This window comes from Trachypithecus francoisi, unplaced genomic scaffold, assembly GCF_009764315.1.
Source record: "Trachypithecus francoisi isolate TF-2019V2 unplaced genomic scaffold, Tfra_2.0 Lachesis_group6, whole genome shotgun sequence".
In the NCBI taxonomy this organism is placed as follows: domain Eukaryota; kingdom Metazoa; phylum Chordata; class Mammalia; order Primates; family Cercopithecidae; genus Trachypithecus; species Trachypithecus francoisi.
The window spans coordinates 97,197,724-97,213,048 of NW_022681471.1; positions in this window are offsets into that span (position 1 = coordinate 97,197,724).

Below are 15,325 nucleotides of genomic sequence, written 5' to 3' on the forward strand. Positions count from 1 at the left end.
ATCTTGCTCTGTCCCCCAGGCTGGACTGCAGTGGTGCCATCTCAGCTCACTGCAACCTCTGCCTCCTGGGTTCAAGCCATCTTCCCACCTCAGCCTCCCGAGTAGCTGGGACTACAGGCATGCACCACCACACCTGGCTAAGTAAAAAAAATTTTTTTTTTTTTGAGACGGAGTTTTGCTGTTGTTGCCCAGGCTGCAGTGCAATGGTGCGATCTTGGCTCACCACAACCTCCGCCTCTCAGGTTCAAGCAATTCTCCTGCCTCAACCTCCCGAGTAGCTGGGATTACAGGCATGCACCACCATGCCTGGCTAATTTTGTAGTTTTAGTAGAGATGGGGCTTCTCCGTGTTGGGCAGGCTGGTCTCAAACTCCTGACCTCAGGTGATCCTCCCGCCTTGGCCTTCGAAAGTGCTGGGATTACAGGTGTGAGCCACCATGCCTGGCCATAATTTTTTTTTTTTTTAAGACACGGGGTCTCACTTTATTGTCCAGTCTGGTCTCAAACTCCTGGGTTCAAGTGATCCCCACTTGTCTCGGCCTCCCAAAGTGCTGGGATTATAGGCATGAGCCACTGTGCCTGGCACCCTTTGCTGTCTTATCTGATTCTTAGAGCCATCTCAATCCTGTGAAGGTTCCGTGGCATTGAGGAGGCTGAACTGGGTGGTGGTTAAGAGAACAAGCTCTGGTGTCAGCAAACTTGGGTCATATCATGGCCCCCTACCTACTAACTGAGGGACCTTGGCTAAATCATTTAACCTCTCTTGGTCACTATTTTTTCACATCTAAACTAGGGAAAATACCATTTACTTCCAGGGATGGCGAGAGTTAAATGATGTGATGATATGGCATGGAAGGGTTCAATTAAGGAAGAAAATCCTGGTCACTCAGGTAGTGCTAGATAGCTTCTGTTGCTTCTCAGACCTGCTCTTCAGTTTCCTCCACCCTGCTCTCTGTCCCTCTGACTTCTGCTTGGGTTTGGCTAAGGGGGAGCTCCAGCAAGAAATCAAAGGAAGATGTGGGAAGCCAAGGCAGGAGGGTCTCTTGAGGCCAGGAGTTTGAGACCAGCCTTGGTAACATAGTAAGATCTCATCTATACCAAAAGCCAAAAAAAAAAAAAAAAAAATTAAAAATTAGCCTAATGTGGCGGCACGTACCTGTAGTCCTAGCTACTTGAGAAGCTGAGGTGGGAGGATCCCTTGAGCCCAGGAGTTTGAGGTTAAGGTGAGCTGTGATTGCGCCACTGCACTCCAGCCTGGCTGACAGAGTGAGTGAGACCCTGTCTGTAAAGCAACAGGGTAGAGTGAAGCCAGAGATCTACGTTCCTGGTTTTTCCCCTACGAGGTCACTGAAGTGTGGCTGTGTTCCTAGACAAAAGGTCATAGCTCTTTTCAAGGTAGCTTCTTTATGGGACTTTCCCCTTTTGGGTTCCAATTACCACTCTGTCTCATTGACTTTGGACCTATGAGTGATAACGGCCTCAGGGTACTGCACTGACCTTCACTGGCACAGCTGGGAGCTTCCAGAATGACCTCCTTCTTGGTGGGCTCCCTCCTTCTCAAAGGCTTGGGCCTTCACAGCATGTCTCCTCACCAGGACTTTAGGAAATAATCAAATGAAATACTGTCTAGAATACTTCTTCACAGTAAAGCACTGTATGAGTACAAGGGTTTTATTACTACTATGAGTTGACTGAGCCCTAGTGGGTGAAAAATGACTACAAGAGTCATATAGTGGCTGGGTGCAGCGGCTCATGCTTGTAATCCCAGCACTTTGGGAGGCTGAGTTGTGTGGATCATTTGAGGTCAGGAGTTCAAGACCAGTCTGGCCAAGATGGTGAAACTACTATTCTCTACTAAAAATATGAATATTAGCCGGACGTGGTGGCACACGCCTGTAATCCCAGCTACTTGGGAGGCTGAGGCACGAGAATCGTTGAAACCCATGAAGCGGAGGTTGAAGGGAGCTGAGATTGAGCCATTGCACTCCAGCCTGGGCAACAGAGTGAGACTCTGTCTAAGAAAAAAAAAAAAAGTCATATAGGAAAATCATCTGGTCTCCCGAGATGTTTACCTTAGGCCTCTCTCTCTTCTATTTAAATGCTTGGATTATAATTTCAAAACACAATATATAAAAATGACACCCAACTACCATTGAGAACCTTAGAGAAAAATATTGTTAGGCATCTGTGTTGTAGGCAAAGAGCCCTTAGGGTAGTCTCCTGTCTTTTCTACCACACAGCTGCAGCCCTTCAGTCTCATTTAGGATTCCATTTGCTCTGTTTTGGTCACCAACACATCTGTCTCACCAAAAGGTGAGGAACTTTGGTATATATATTTATTTACATATTTATTTTTTTAGATGGAGTCTTGCTCTGTTGCCAGGCTGGAGTGTGGTGGCATAATCTCGGCTCACTGCAACCTCTGCCTCCCAGGTTCAAGCAATTCTCCTGCCTCAGCCTTCCGAGTAGCTGGGACTATAGGCACACGCCACCATGCCCGGCTAGTTTTTGTATTTTTAGTAGAGACAGGGTTTCACTGTGTTAGCCAGGACGGTCTCGATCTCTTGACCTCATGATCTGCCTGCCTTGGCATCCCAAAGTGCTGGGATTACAGGTGTGAGCCACCACGCCTGGCCTTGGTATTTTCTTTTCTTTTCTGTGGTGTTTGTTTGTTTGAGACAGGGTCTCACTCTGTCGCCCAGGCTAGAGGGCAGTGGCACGATCTCCACCTCCCAGGATCAAGCGATCCTCCCCTCTTAACCTCCAGAGTAGCTGGGACTACGGGCATACACCACCATGCCGGGCTAATTTTTGTGTTTTTTGTAGAGACAGGGTTTTGCCATGTTGCCTAGGCTGGCTGTATTTTCTTGGTCTGTGAATTACAGGAGCTTTGCCTAGTCCCTAAATACAATTTGATACAACTTAATGTGCACATCAGACTTTTTAAAATTTCTGAAGTTTTTCCCTCAGGCTGCCTCACAAGCTCTTAGGGCTGGAAGGTAGAGAAAACTCACTCCTTTGGGCACTGGTTTCAGGCCAGAATTAAGCTTTTAGTATTTCTCCCTGGAGCTCACAGGTTCTCTGAATTGTACTCTCAGAGGTGTCCAAGTAAGATCAGCGTTTCTTCAGCTTCTTCTCTTAACAAAATACCACCCACCTCTTCTTGATTGTCTTGCTTCACTTCCATCCTATTTGTATTAATATATGTCCCTTCCGGTTCTGACTTTTCTAAGACTCAATGTTCTCTTCTTCTCTAAACTCTCATTCTTTTTTTTTCTGGTTTTCTTTTCTTTCTTTTTTTTTTTTTCAGGAGAGACAGGGTCTCACTCTGCCCACGCTGGTCTTGAACTACTGGTTTCAAGCAATCCTCCCATCTTGGCCTCTCAAACTGTTGGGATTAGAGGCATAAGTCACAACAATCAACCTCAAATATAATTTTTGAGTCATTCTTCTACCCTGTTGCCTAACCTCTACCTGAGCCTATGAGTCAGTTTATGTCATTGTTACCTTTTCATCCCAAACTCATCTTAGTTATTATCATGAAGGCATAATAACAATTCACATAATGAAGGAAGAGTCATCACAGTTTGGCTAAATCAAGTGATCTTGTATCTGTGGCCACAGAATTTTGTTGAATAAACTCTGAATTGCTATACATGTGTGGGATGTGTGGGTTCCACGTAAGGCCAATTTTTGTTACTCATCCATCCATCCCCCATCAGTTCAATTGAACAGTTACTGTCTGCCTTTTAGGGACTGCTTCTTGATTGAGTTGAGCTGTACTGTGCAGAACATCGAGAAACTCTCAACCATTTTCTTTAATTGATACCCAAGGGTGGCCACTTGCTCTCTAAACTTTTCATGACGGCCTGTTGCTGCCTTCCTCCAGTCCCACGATTCTACAGCCATTCTTCCCTTCAAAAGACAATGTTTGTTCTTGTTAAGGTCTTGTTAAAAAAAAGCAAAACAAAACTAGGCTCAAGATAATGGCAGATATGTGCGTTGAAAGAAATAAGATAACGACCTGAAATCACCTACACGGTACTCTGGTGACACCCTAAAATCACTCAGAAACAGGGCCAGGAATTCTGCTAGACCCCTAAGGATGTCAAACCATTTGGTTTAACACGATTAGTTTTGTTCGAATCAGAGCCAACACCAGCACCAGCCATAAACTGCCTCTTAAAGGAGAGGAAATATATTGGCTTAAATTTTTTGTTTTTGTTTTTGTTTTTTTTTTGAGACAGTCTCTCACTCTGTCGCTCAGGTTGCAGTGCAGTGGCATGATCATGGCTCACTGCAGCTTCGACATCCCAGGCTCAAGTGATCCTCCTACCTCAGCCTCCCAAGTAGCTGGGATTACAGGCATGTGCCACCATGCCTGGCTAATTGGTTTTTTTTGTTTGTTTTTGTTTTTGTTTTTGTTTTTAGTAGACATGGAGTTTCGCCGTGTTGGCCAGGCTAGTCTTGAGCTCCTGGTCTCAAGTGATCCACCCACCTTGGCCTCCCAAAGTGCTGGGACTACACCGTGCCTGGCTTTTATTTATTTATTTTTTAAGAGACAGTGTTTCGTTCTGTGGCCCAGGCAGGAGTGCAGTGGTGCCATCATAGCTCATTGCAGCCTCAAACTCCTGGGCTCATGGAATCCTCTCACCTCTGCCTCCAGAGAAGGTGTGACTACAGGCACGCACACCACATCTGGATATTTTTAAATTTTTTGTAGGGACAAGGGTTTCACTATGTTGCCTAGGCTGGTCTTGAACTCCTGAGCTCAAGTGATCCTCTTGCCTTGGCCTCCCAGAGCATTGGGATTACGGTGTGAAAGGTGTGAACCTTAGCACCAGCCAGAAATTTATTTATTTATTTATTTTATTTTCTGAGACAGAGTCTTGGTCTGTCACCAGGCTGAAGTGCAGTGGCGCGATCTAGGCTCACTGCAACCTCCACCTCCTGGGTTCAAGCTATTCTTGTGCCTCGGCCTCCTGAGTAGCTGGAATTACAGGCACGCGCCACCACGCCCGGCTAATTTTTGTATTTTAGTAGAGACAGGGTTTCACCATGTTGGCCAGGATAGTCTCGATCTCCTGACCTCGTGATCCGCCCGCCTTGGCCTCCCAAAGTGCTGGAATTACAGGTGTGAGCCACTGCTCCCGGCCTGAAAATTATTTAAAACTGGAAAGGAAAGGCCGGGCGCGGTGGCTCACACCTATAATCCCAGCACTTTGGGAGGCCGAGGCGGATGGATCACGAGGTCGGGAGATCGAGACCATCCTGGCCAACATGGTGAAACCCTGTCTCTACTAAAAAAACAAAAAATTAGCCGGGCGTGGTGGTGCCAGCCTGTAGTCGCAGCTACCAGGGAGCCTGAGGTGGGGAATCACTTGAATCCGGGAGGCGGAGGTTGCAGTGAGCTGAGATCGCGCCACTGCATTCCAGCCTGGCAACAGAGCAAGCCTCCGTCTCAAAAAAAAAAAAAAAAAAAAAAAAAAACTGGAAAGGAAATACTTCTGAGTCCAGGCAGACAAAGCCTGGTGGGTTGAGGGGCGGCCCCCAAGGGATGTGTTCTCATTCCTAACTCTGGAACCTGTCAATGTGATCTTATCTGGCAAAAGGGTCTTTGCAGGTGTAACTAAGTTAAGGATCTCAAGATGAGGCGATCACCTGGATCATCTAGGTGGGCCCTAAATTCCAATGACAAGTGTCCTTATAAGGGAAAGGTAAACTGGGCGCGGTGGCTCACACCTGTAATCCCAGCGCTTTAGGTGGCCGAGGCAGGAGGATCACTTGAGCCCAGGAGTTAGAGGTTGCAGTGAGCTATGATCACGCCACTGCACTGCAGCCTGGGTGACAGAGTGAGACCCTGTCTCAAAAAAAAAAAAAAAAAAATTAAAATAAAAAAAAGGGAGAGACAGAGAGAGACTTGAGACAGACGAGAAGATGCAGCTACACAGAGGAGTTTCGACAACAGAGGCAGAGACTGGAGTGATGCGGACACATGCCAAGGAATGCTAAAGATTGCTGGCAGCCGTCGGAAGCTAGAAGGAGTACAGCCCTGTGGACACCTGGTCTCCAGAAGTGTGAGAGGATGCGTTGCTGTGGTTTGAAGCCACTATGTTTGTGGTAATTTGTTGTGGCAGCCCTAGAGAACTAAGACTCCAGTAGTAAACCAGCAAGTTGGAGGTCAAACTCCAGGCAGAGCCAAGAGTTTGGGTCTCTGGAGGTCTCAGGGGGTCCCAAGAGTGGAGACGATCTCTTCTTTGTGAGGATGAGCTGGTGGTTGTCTGGGTTGCACAGTGGTCTCCCTGGGCATTCCTGTGACCAATGGCCAGGAGGAATCCACGGACTGAGGACTGGCTTAAGAACATTTCATACTCTTGACCACTGTCAGCATTAGTGCTGCAGGGATCGGTGGATGTTCTAGACACAAGTGAGAGTGAGAAGACTTTTAAAAAGCAGCCAAGGAGAAAGCAATCTATATTTGCTTGGTGGAAATAAAATTTTACTGCGCTGTGAGCCAGGCTTATTAATTCAGAGTAGAGAAAAGAAATTGGCAAAGCCAGCCACCTTTTATTTGATAAAGTGACCGGCCACCTGAGGCAGGCACGTTTTAAAGACACTGGGTGAAAACGCTCACTGCGTGAGGGTGGAAGAGGGAGACAAACAAGTATGATTTTGAAAGAACGATGGCATAGAACGTTCACATACATACAGGCTCCTAGGAAGAAAACGCTGAATTTCAAAACTCTTCTCCACTGGAAACTGCTCTAAGACCTCCTTTCTCTGTTGCAAAGAGAGGGGGCTACGATAAGGAAGAGAAAGGAAAAGATCTTTGATGTATTTATTTATTAACATTAGAGCTTTGACTATCCACCTCAGCATTATCCAGGTAGATAATATCCTGTTGGTTTTATAATGTTTAAGAATCCTTGAACATCAGTTTGCTCCTGTTCACGTATAATTTCACGTTTAATTTAATTAATGTATCTATTTTGAGATAGGGTCTCACTGTATCACCCAAGCTAAAGTGCAGTGGTGAGATCATTGCTCACTGCAGCCTCAACCTCCTGAGCTCAAGCGATCTTCTCACCTCAGCCCCCAAGTAGCTGGGACTATCAGCCTGTGCCCCACCCCTGGCTAATATTTTTTCTTTTCGAATTTTAGTAGAGACAAGGTCTCCCTATGTTGCCCAGGCTCAATTTCATACTTTATATTTAAATAACTAGATTTCCTAAATAAGAATCACTCCTTTCTCTTTCAAGAGAAGATAGTTACTTAGAGGGTAGATAGGACTGATTATTTTCTTTGGTATGTCCTAAGGAATTATGTAAACCTTGATAGAAAATTTCCAGACTACAAAAATGGCTTCGCTACCAATTCCTTCCCCTCTTCCATCTTTTGAGCTTAGAAAAACAAGATAAAAAAGAAGGTTATATCTTTTCAGTTATTCCTTTCTCATCTATTTCCCCAGTTTGGTCTACACTGAAAGCATACATGATTCATCCTCCATTGGTTCATTTAATAATCTTTTTTCCTTAGTTCCCACATATCCAATCTATAAATCAAGCACATGAGATATATAGATTCTAAGTATCAGGTGGAAGTCTGCCTTACACTCCACAACAGTTTTTTTCTAATGCTGTTTTTCATGTGAAGCAAAATCTGTAAGTATCGTAACAGGATTCAACCAGGGAAACAGAGCCACTGTGAGTATTCTAGGAATAAAACCGTTCACAGCTGTGGGAAGAGCTGGGGAAGTGAATGTCTGGAAGGAGGAGTCAGAGGATCAGAGAGTCACTAGCTGTTGCCGGAAGCACTGGTGCAGTTGGGCAAATCAGAGCTTGCAGGAAAATTCCAGAAGCCAAAGCACATCTAGCCACCGAAGCGGGGCTGCGGAGGGGGAGTTCGTGGAGAGATTTATGGGAGCTGTGGCCTCTATGTAGCTCCCGCCCCATGTGGGGCGACAGCCAAGCCCCTGGTGGTGGGCCCGAGGCAGCTGTTGGGTAGCAGAGCCAACAGCAGGAAATGTTAGCTGGGAGGGAGCAGAGGAGAGAGCCGGATAAACCAGGAGCTGCAGGGCCTCTCAGGGCCCCTCTGTTTCTGTCCTTCACTGTATCTGACGGGAAACCTGCCAAGGGCAGTGACTGCTGCTCGCCTTCCGCCCTACAATTCTTGCACAAGGTTCTCTTTTGGCCAACTCTAACCCGGAATCATAGCAGGGAGGGGCTTCTAGGAAATGGAGTTCCCAGCTTTAATCGAGTTGCCATAGCACAACTCAGCACCGCATCTCCCAGCGTGATCAATGAAGTGACATCACAAGCTCGGCAAAAGCCATTTAAAAATAACTCCTTCATTCTACTGTCCCTCAGCTCAGAAGTCAGGTGCGTGCATAGGTCGCCCTTCGTAAGATTCTCCACTTTCGGAGGTGGTGGACCTGGCAGGGTGTTGTAGGAGGGAGTGGCATGTGCTGAGAAGCTCACAGGATCATTAGTCCTGGCTGTGACTCACAGGCATTGTGTAATCTCAGGCAAATCCCTCCCCTCTGTGCCTCTGGTTTGTTCATCTGTAAAATGGGCAGAATTGGACTCAGTTGGCTTTTGCACAGTCCAAATGAGAAAACGGAAGTGAAAGCCCCTTGTAAACTGCTAAATGCCAGGATAGTTATAAATTCCTTTTTTTTTTTTTTTTTTTTTGCGGGAGCAGGGAGGACAGAGTCTCGCTCTGTCACCCAGGCTGGAGTACAACGGCACAATCTCGCCTCACTGCAAACTCCGCCTCCCGGGTTTAAGCAATTCTCCTCCCTCAGCCTCCCAAGTAGCTGGGATTACAAGCGCCTGCCACTGTGCCCGGCTAATTTTGCATTTTTGGTAGAGACAGGGTTTCGCGATGTTGGCCAGGCTGGTCTCAAACCTCTGACCTCAGGTGATCAGCCGCCTCGGTCTCCCAAAGTGCTGGGATTACAGGCATGAGCCACCGTGCCCGGCCAAATTCCTTTATTTCAAGGAATATTCTTCAGTTGGCAAATGTTTGGAGTTTATGTACAAAATACATACTTAGAAGGAATTATGAAGTGAATGAATTCCTGAATAAACGTGACTTGGCATCATGGGGAAACAATTTACAGTGTTGGTGGGTACATAATTTCAGAGATGGAAGCTGCCAAAAAGAGCTTCTTTTCTCCTAAAAACCCATCCCGTGGACCCTCATTGGTGGCCTGATAACCCAGAAGTTTCCCTGCCACTAAAGAGATCTGTTTATTTTCCAGTTAACAAAGAGTGAAGGGGACATTATCATCATCATCATCAACATCATCATCATCATCATTGTTATTTGCCTGAAGCCCAGAGTACACCGTAATGGACCACTGCTGATGGGAAAGGAATTAGCATTGACCTCTCAGGAGGTTAATTTGGGAGTTTAGCTCATGATCTAGTAATTCTGCTTCTGGGAGTTTATGGGAAGGAAGTGCTCTAATATGTGCACCTGTGTGATCGCTGGGCTTTAGCATTTTAGGGGTGAGCCAACTGTATCTCAGAGGTGACCGTGTCTTGTATTGAGGAGAGAGAGCACCTGCAAGAACTTCCATGCTACATTCTATTTGGGAAGAACTTGAACCTTGCATCATGTAGACGAAGAGAATTAACAAGAATTTGTGCCACCCCTTTTTGTCAGTTCTTCTTCCAGATAATAGGAATATAGCAATAAACAAAACAGACCAAGTTCCTGCCCTCATGGGGGAGAGAGGCAATCTAAACATGAAAAATGGGCCAGGCATGGTGGCTCAAACCTGTAATCCCAGCACTTTGGGAGGCCAAGGTGGATGGATTACCCAAGGTCAGGAGTTCGAGACCAGCCTGGCCAACATGGCGAAACCCCATCTCTCCTAAAAATACAAAAATTAACTGAGCATGGTGGCACGTGCCTGTAATCCCAGCTACTCGGGAGGCTGAGGCAGGAGAATCGCTTGAACCAAGGAGGTGGGTGGGGGTTGTAGTGAGCTGAGATTGTGCCATTGCACTCCAGCCTGCACAACAGAGCGAGACTCTGTCTCAAAATAAATAAATAAAAATGAAAATGAAAAATGTCACCAAATGTCAGATTAAGTACCAAGATGGAAAATAAAGCAATGTCAAGGATTAGAGGTAATATGGGTGCTATTTTTAGATAAGGTGGTCAAGGCGGGCCTCTTTGAGGAGGTGCCGTTGGGTCAGAGACATGAATGAACAAAGGCAGGAAACTATGCTAATATCTGAAGGCAGAACATTTCAGGAGGGTGGAAAGTAATGCACAGGCCGAAGATGAGAAGGAAGTTTATGAACTTCGTTTCTTAGACAAGGTCTCACCCTATCGTCCAGCCTGGAATACAGTGGCGTGATCATAGCTCACTGTAACGTCTAACTCCTGGGCTCAAGTGATCCTCTCGCCTCAGCCTCCTAAGAATGAACTTCTTTATTCAGGGAACAGCAGGGAGACCAACGTGGCTGGAGCATGGTGAGCAAGCAGGGAGGGTGATAGCAGCTGAGGTTGGAGAGAGAGCCAGGGGACAGACCACATTGGCTTTCGATTTGGGTCAAGTCAGATGGGAAACCATTGGAAAGTTTTGAAGTGGAGCATGACCTTTGCTGGCTTAAATATTGAAAGACTATCCATGAGGAGTAAATTACAGCTGGGCAAGAGTGGACACAGAGAGACCAATTAAGATCTGTTGCAAGTGGTCCATCCAGGAGGCTGTCAGGAGGCTGGACCAGGGCAGGGCAGCAGTGGAGAAGGTGAGAAGTGATCAGAGGCAATATACACTATAAGAGCAAAGCTGAAGGGATTTGCTACCAGGTCAAATGTGAATTGCAATAGAAAGATGAGAGTCAAGGACGACTTCAAGGTTTTTGGCCTGAACAAGTGGAAGAAGGGAGCCGCTATTTACTAAGAAGGGGGATGCTAGGCAGGAGCAGGTTGGGAATAATGCAGAATTTAGTTACGGACAGATTGAGAATGAGATACAGCCTGGGCAACATGGCGAAACCCCATCTCTACTAAAAATACAAAAAGATTAGCTGGGCATGGTGGGCATCCCAGCTACTCGGGAACCTGAGGCAGGAGCATCGCTTGAGCCCGGGAGGTGGAGGTGGAGGTTGCAGTGAGCCCAGAGTGTGCCACTGCACTCCAGCTGGGCAACAGAGTGAGACCCTGTCTCAAAAAAAAAAAAAAAAAAAAAGAAAGAAAAGAAAAGAAAAAGAATGAGATACAGAATAACTATCTAAATCAGGTTATTTAGGTTCTGTCCAATACTTCTGTATTTTTAGTGGAGCAATTGGACATGTGAGTCTGGAGGTCAGGACAGAAAATACAAATTTGAGACTCATTAGAATATAGAGGGTATTTAAAGCCGTTAGACTGGGTGAGCTCATGCAGGAGTGAGCAATAATAGAGAAGTGGTCTAAGGTCTGCGTCCTGGGACACCCTGATGCTGAGAGGTCAGGATGAAGAGAATGAGCCAGTGAGTGAGGAAGAAAACCAGGAGAATATAGCATTCTCGAAGCTAAATGAAGATGTTTTAAGGAGGAAGCTGCTGCCTGGGATGTGGGAGGGATTAAATAATAAGCAGGAGGGACTGGGCGCAGTGGCTTATGCCTGTAATCCCAGCACTTTGGAGGCTGAGGCAGGTGGCTCACCTGAGGTCAGGAGTTCGAGACCAGCCTGGCCAACATGGCAAAACCCCGTCTCTACAAAAAATACAAAAATTAGCTAGGCAAGGTGGAGCGTGTCTGTAATCCCAGCTACTTGGGAGGCTGGGGCAGGAGAATCATCTGAACCTGGGGAGGCGGAGGTTGCAGTGAGCCAAGATCGCGCCACTGCACTCCAGCCTAGGAGACAGAACGAGACTCTGTCTCAATAAAAATAAAAGATAAAAAATAAAAATAAGCAGGAGGCGTTTGGAATTTTCAGGGCTGCTTGAGTGAGGAGATAAAGAGTTTAGGTACAAAGGCTGGGCGTGGTGGCTTACGTCTATAACTCCAGCACATTGGGAGGCTGAGGCAGGAGGATTGTTTGAGACCAGGAGTTTGAGACCAGCCTGGGCAACGTAAGGAAACCCTTATTTTTAATTTTTTTTTTTTTCTCCCAGGTTCATGCCATTCCCCTGCCTCATCCTCCTGAATAGCTGGGACTACAGGCATCTGCCACCACGCCCAGCTACTTTTTTGTATTTTTAGTGGAGACGGGGTTTCACTGTGTTAGCAGGATCTCCTGACCTGGTGATCCGCCCTCCTCGGCCTCCCAAAGTGCTGGGATTACAGGCGGGAGCCACTGCACCGGCCAAATTTTTTTATTTTTATTTTTTTAATTAGCCAGACATGGTCATGCATGCCTGTAGTCCCAGTTACCAAGAAGGCTAAGGTGGGAGGATCACTTGAGCCCAGGAGTTCAAGGCTGTAGTGAGCTATGATTGAGCCACTGTACTCCAGACTGGGAGATGAAGGGAGATTCTGTCTCAAAAAAGAAAAAAAAAAAAGAGTTTAGGTACACAGAAAGGAGAAAAGATATAAAAAGGTCAGGGGGTCAGTAAAGAGAGCAGAAGGCAGAAGGTCCCAGGAGCATGGCAGGATCCACGAAGGAATGCCATCCGTGAGAAGTCCCCAGGTGGTGGAGAATGGCCAGCAACTTTCTAGGAACAGTAATATCTGGTGTGAATTTGATTACTTCCTGCCCTGTATTATGATTGTCTTTCATTTCCCCCGAAGCTCAGTGAAAGCTACACGTGGCTGCCATGCATTAGTGGCACTTTGGACACATGAAGGAAGAAAGGCAAAGTCATGTTGAAAGGGGACAGCTGCCCAAGAGGATGAAATGCTTGCAGGGATAAACAGGAAAACAGTGAGAAGTGATTGAGAGAAACGGAACCCCGCAGAGACCTCTTGAAGACCTTGGGGGAAGTGCTGAACTTCCCTTTGTTGGAGGGGATGAGTCTCCAGCATTTTATTTAGATATTAAAGGAAAAGGTAAATTGTGCAGGCTGGAAGACCTGGAGTACCTGGGTAACAAAAATAAATGGAAAAGTGCGCAAGGATATATGTGCAGACATGCTCTTAGCAGCATTTTTTTTTTTTTTTTGGAGACAGGCTCTCACTGTGTCACTCAGGCTTGAGGGCAGTGGGGCAATCTTGGCTCACTGCAACCTTTGCCTCCCAGGTTCAAGTGATTCTCCCGTTTCAGCCTCCTGAGTTGCTGGGGCTACAGGCACGCGCCACCATGCCCTTGTAACTTTTGTATTTTTAGTAGAGACGGGGTTTCACCATGTTGGTCAGGCTGGTCTTGAACTCCTGAGCTTTAGGGATCCTCCTGTCTCAGCCTCCCAAAGTGCTGGGATTACAGGTGGGAGCCACCACACCCAGCCAGCAACATTATTATTTTTTGGGACACAGTTGTGCAGTGGCACGATCTCAGTTCACTGCAGCCTTGACCTCCTGGGCTCAGGTGAGCACCTGGCCTTGCAGTTTTTTGTTTGTTTATATTAACAAATATTGGGAGGCTGCTTGGATGTCTGGCAATGAGAGAGTGATAAAGTAGGTTGTGATGACTCTTTTTCATGCAGCCATTAGAAATGATGACAAGGAGGCCGGGCGCGGTGGCTCACGCCTGTAATCCCAGCACTTTGGGATGCCGAGGCGGGCGGATCACCTGAGGTTGGGAGTTCGAGACCAGCCTGACCAACATGGAGAAACCCCGTCTCTACTAAAAATACAAAATTAGACTGGCGTGGTGGTGCGTGCCTGTAATCTTAGCTACTCAGGAGGCTGAGGCAGGAGAACTGCTTGAACCCAGGAGGCAGAGGTTGCAGTGAGCTGAGATTGTGCCATGGCACTCCAGCCTGGGCAACAAGAGCGAAACTGTCTCAAAAAAAAAAAAAAAAAAAGAAATGATGACAAGAGCACATATTCTGTTGAATGAGAGAAGCAGGTTTTGAAACAGTGCAAATACTGGGATCCCAGTTTCATAGAGGTACTATGTGCACATCTAGGTGTCCACAGAAAGTGGACAAATACATTTGAAGTAGTAGTCCCTGAGTGGTGAGATTATGGGTGACTTTAATTTTTTTCCCCCTTATACCTTCTCTAGTTTCTAAGTTTCTTTTTTACAGTAAATATTTATTACTTTTATGATTAGGGAAAACAATAAATGTTTAAATAATTCACTGATGTATGACTTGGATTTCACTTCTTCTCATTTATATGTTTTATTAGGAAACATTTTTTTTTTTCTTCTTCTTGAGACACAGTCTCAATTTGTCGCCCAGGTTGGAGTTCAGTGGGGCGATCACAGCTCACTGCAACCTCAACTTCCCCGGGCTCAAGTGATCCTCCTTCCTCAGCCTCCCAAGTAGGTGGGACTACAGGCATGTGCCACTATATTAGAAAAAAATTTTTGTAGAGATGAGGTCTCACTATATTGCCCAGGCTGGTCTCAAACTCCTGGACTCAAGCAATCCTCTGCCCCAGCCTCCCACAGTGCTGGGATTACAGGCGTGAGCCGTCATGCCCAGCCTAGGGAAACTTTTTGAAGATAAAGTCATTTTTATGTTAGCACGTAGCTTAATTACGCTGGAATTTTAGGATAACATAGCCTTCTGAGTCTTTGAATCCACTTAGAGGTCAAACGACCTGCCTGATAAGAAAAGCCTTTAAGTATTTAGAAGATTAACCATCTTCGCTTGGGGGTTCAAAGTATACCTACCTCTTCAACTGTCCAGTATTTATATTTCTGATAAAGTTCTGATATTTTACCCTGAAATAATTTTTGTGTATGGTATGAGGTGAAGGTCAAGTTTCATTTTCTTCCTACTCTGATAATGTTTGATGAAATCAATATCAATAATTTCTATTTCTTTGTCTTCCTAACAATTCTTTACCAGAGCCACACATAAGTTGAAAGATATCTATCTCCTAGAGAACTAACCACTTATAAGCCTGTAATCCCCCAATCACTGATTTCTGACAATACAGAGAAGTGCTATTCATCACTTTTCCTTACTCAGTGATTTGGCTTCTCTGAGAGGATTTGGTGCCTTGCTGCCTGTAAAACGTTTTCAGAAAGCCGGGTCTTAAAAATGAAAGTTCTTAAATCCCAGAAGATATATCACAGTGACCTGCAGAGGGAAGCTATCTTTACTTTGTGTTGCTAGAACAGAATACCACAGAATTGGTAATTTATTATTTATTTATTTTGAGACAGAGTCTTACTCTGTCACCTGGGCTGGAGTGCAGTGGTACAATCCCAGCTCACTGTAACCTCCGCCTCCTGGGTTCAAGTGATTCTCCTGCCTCAGCCTCCCGAGT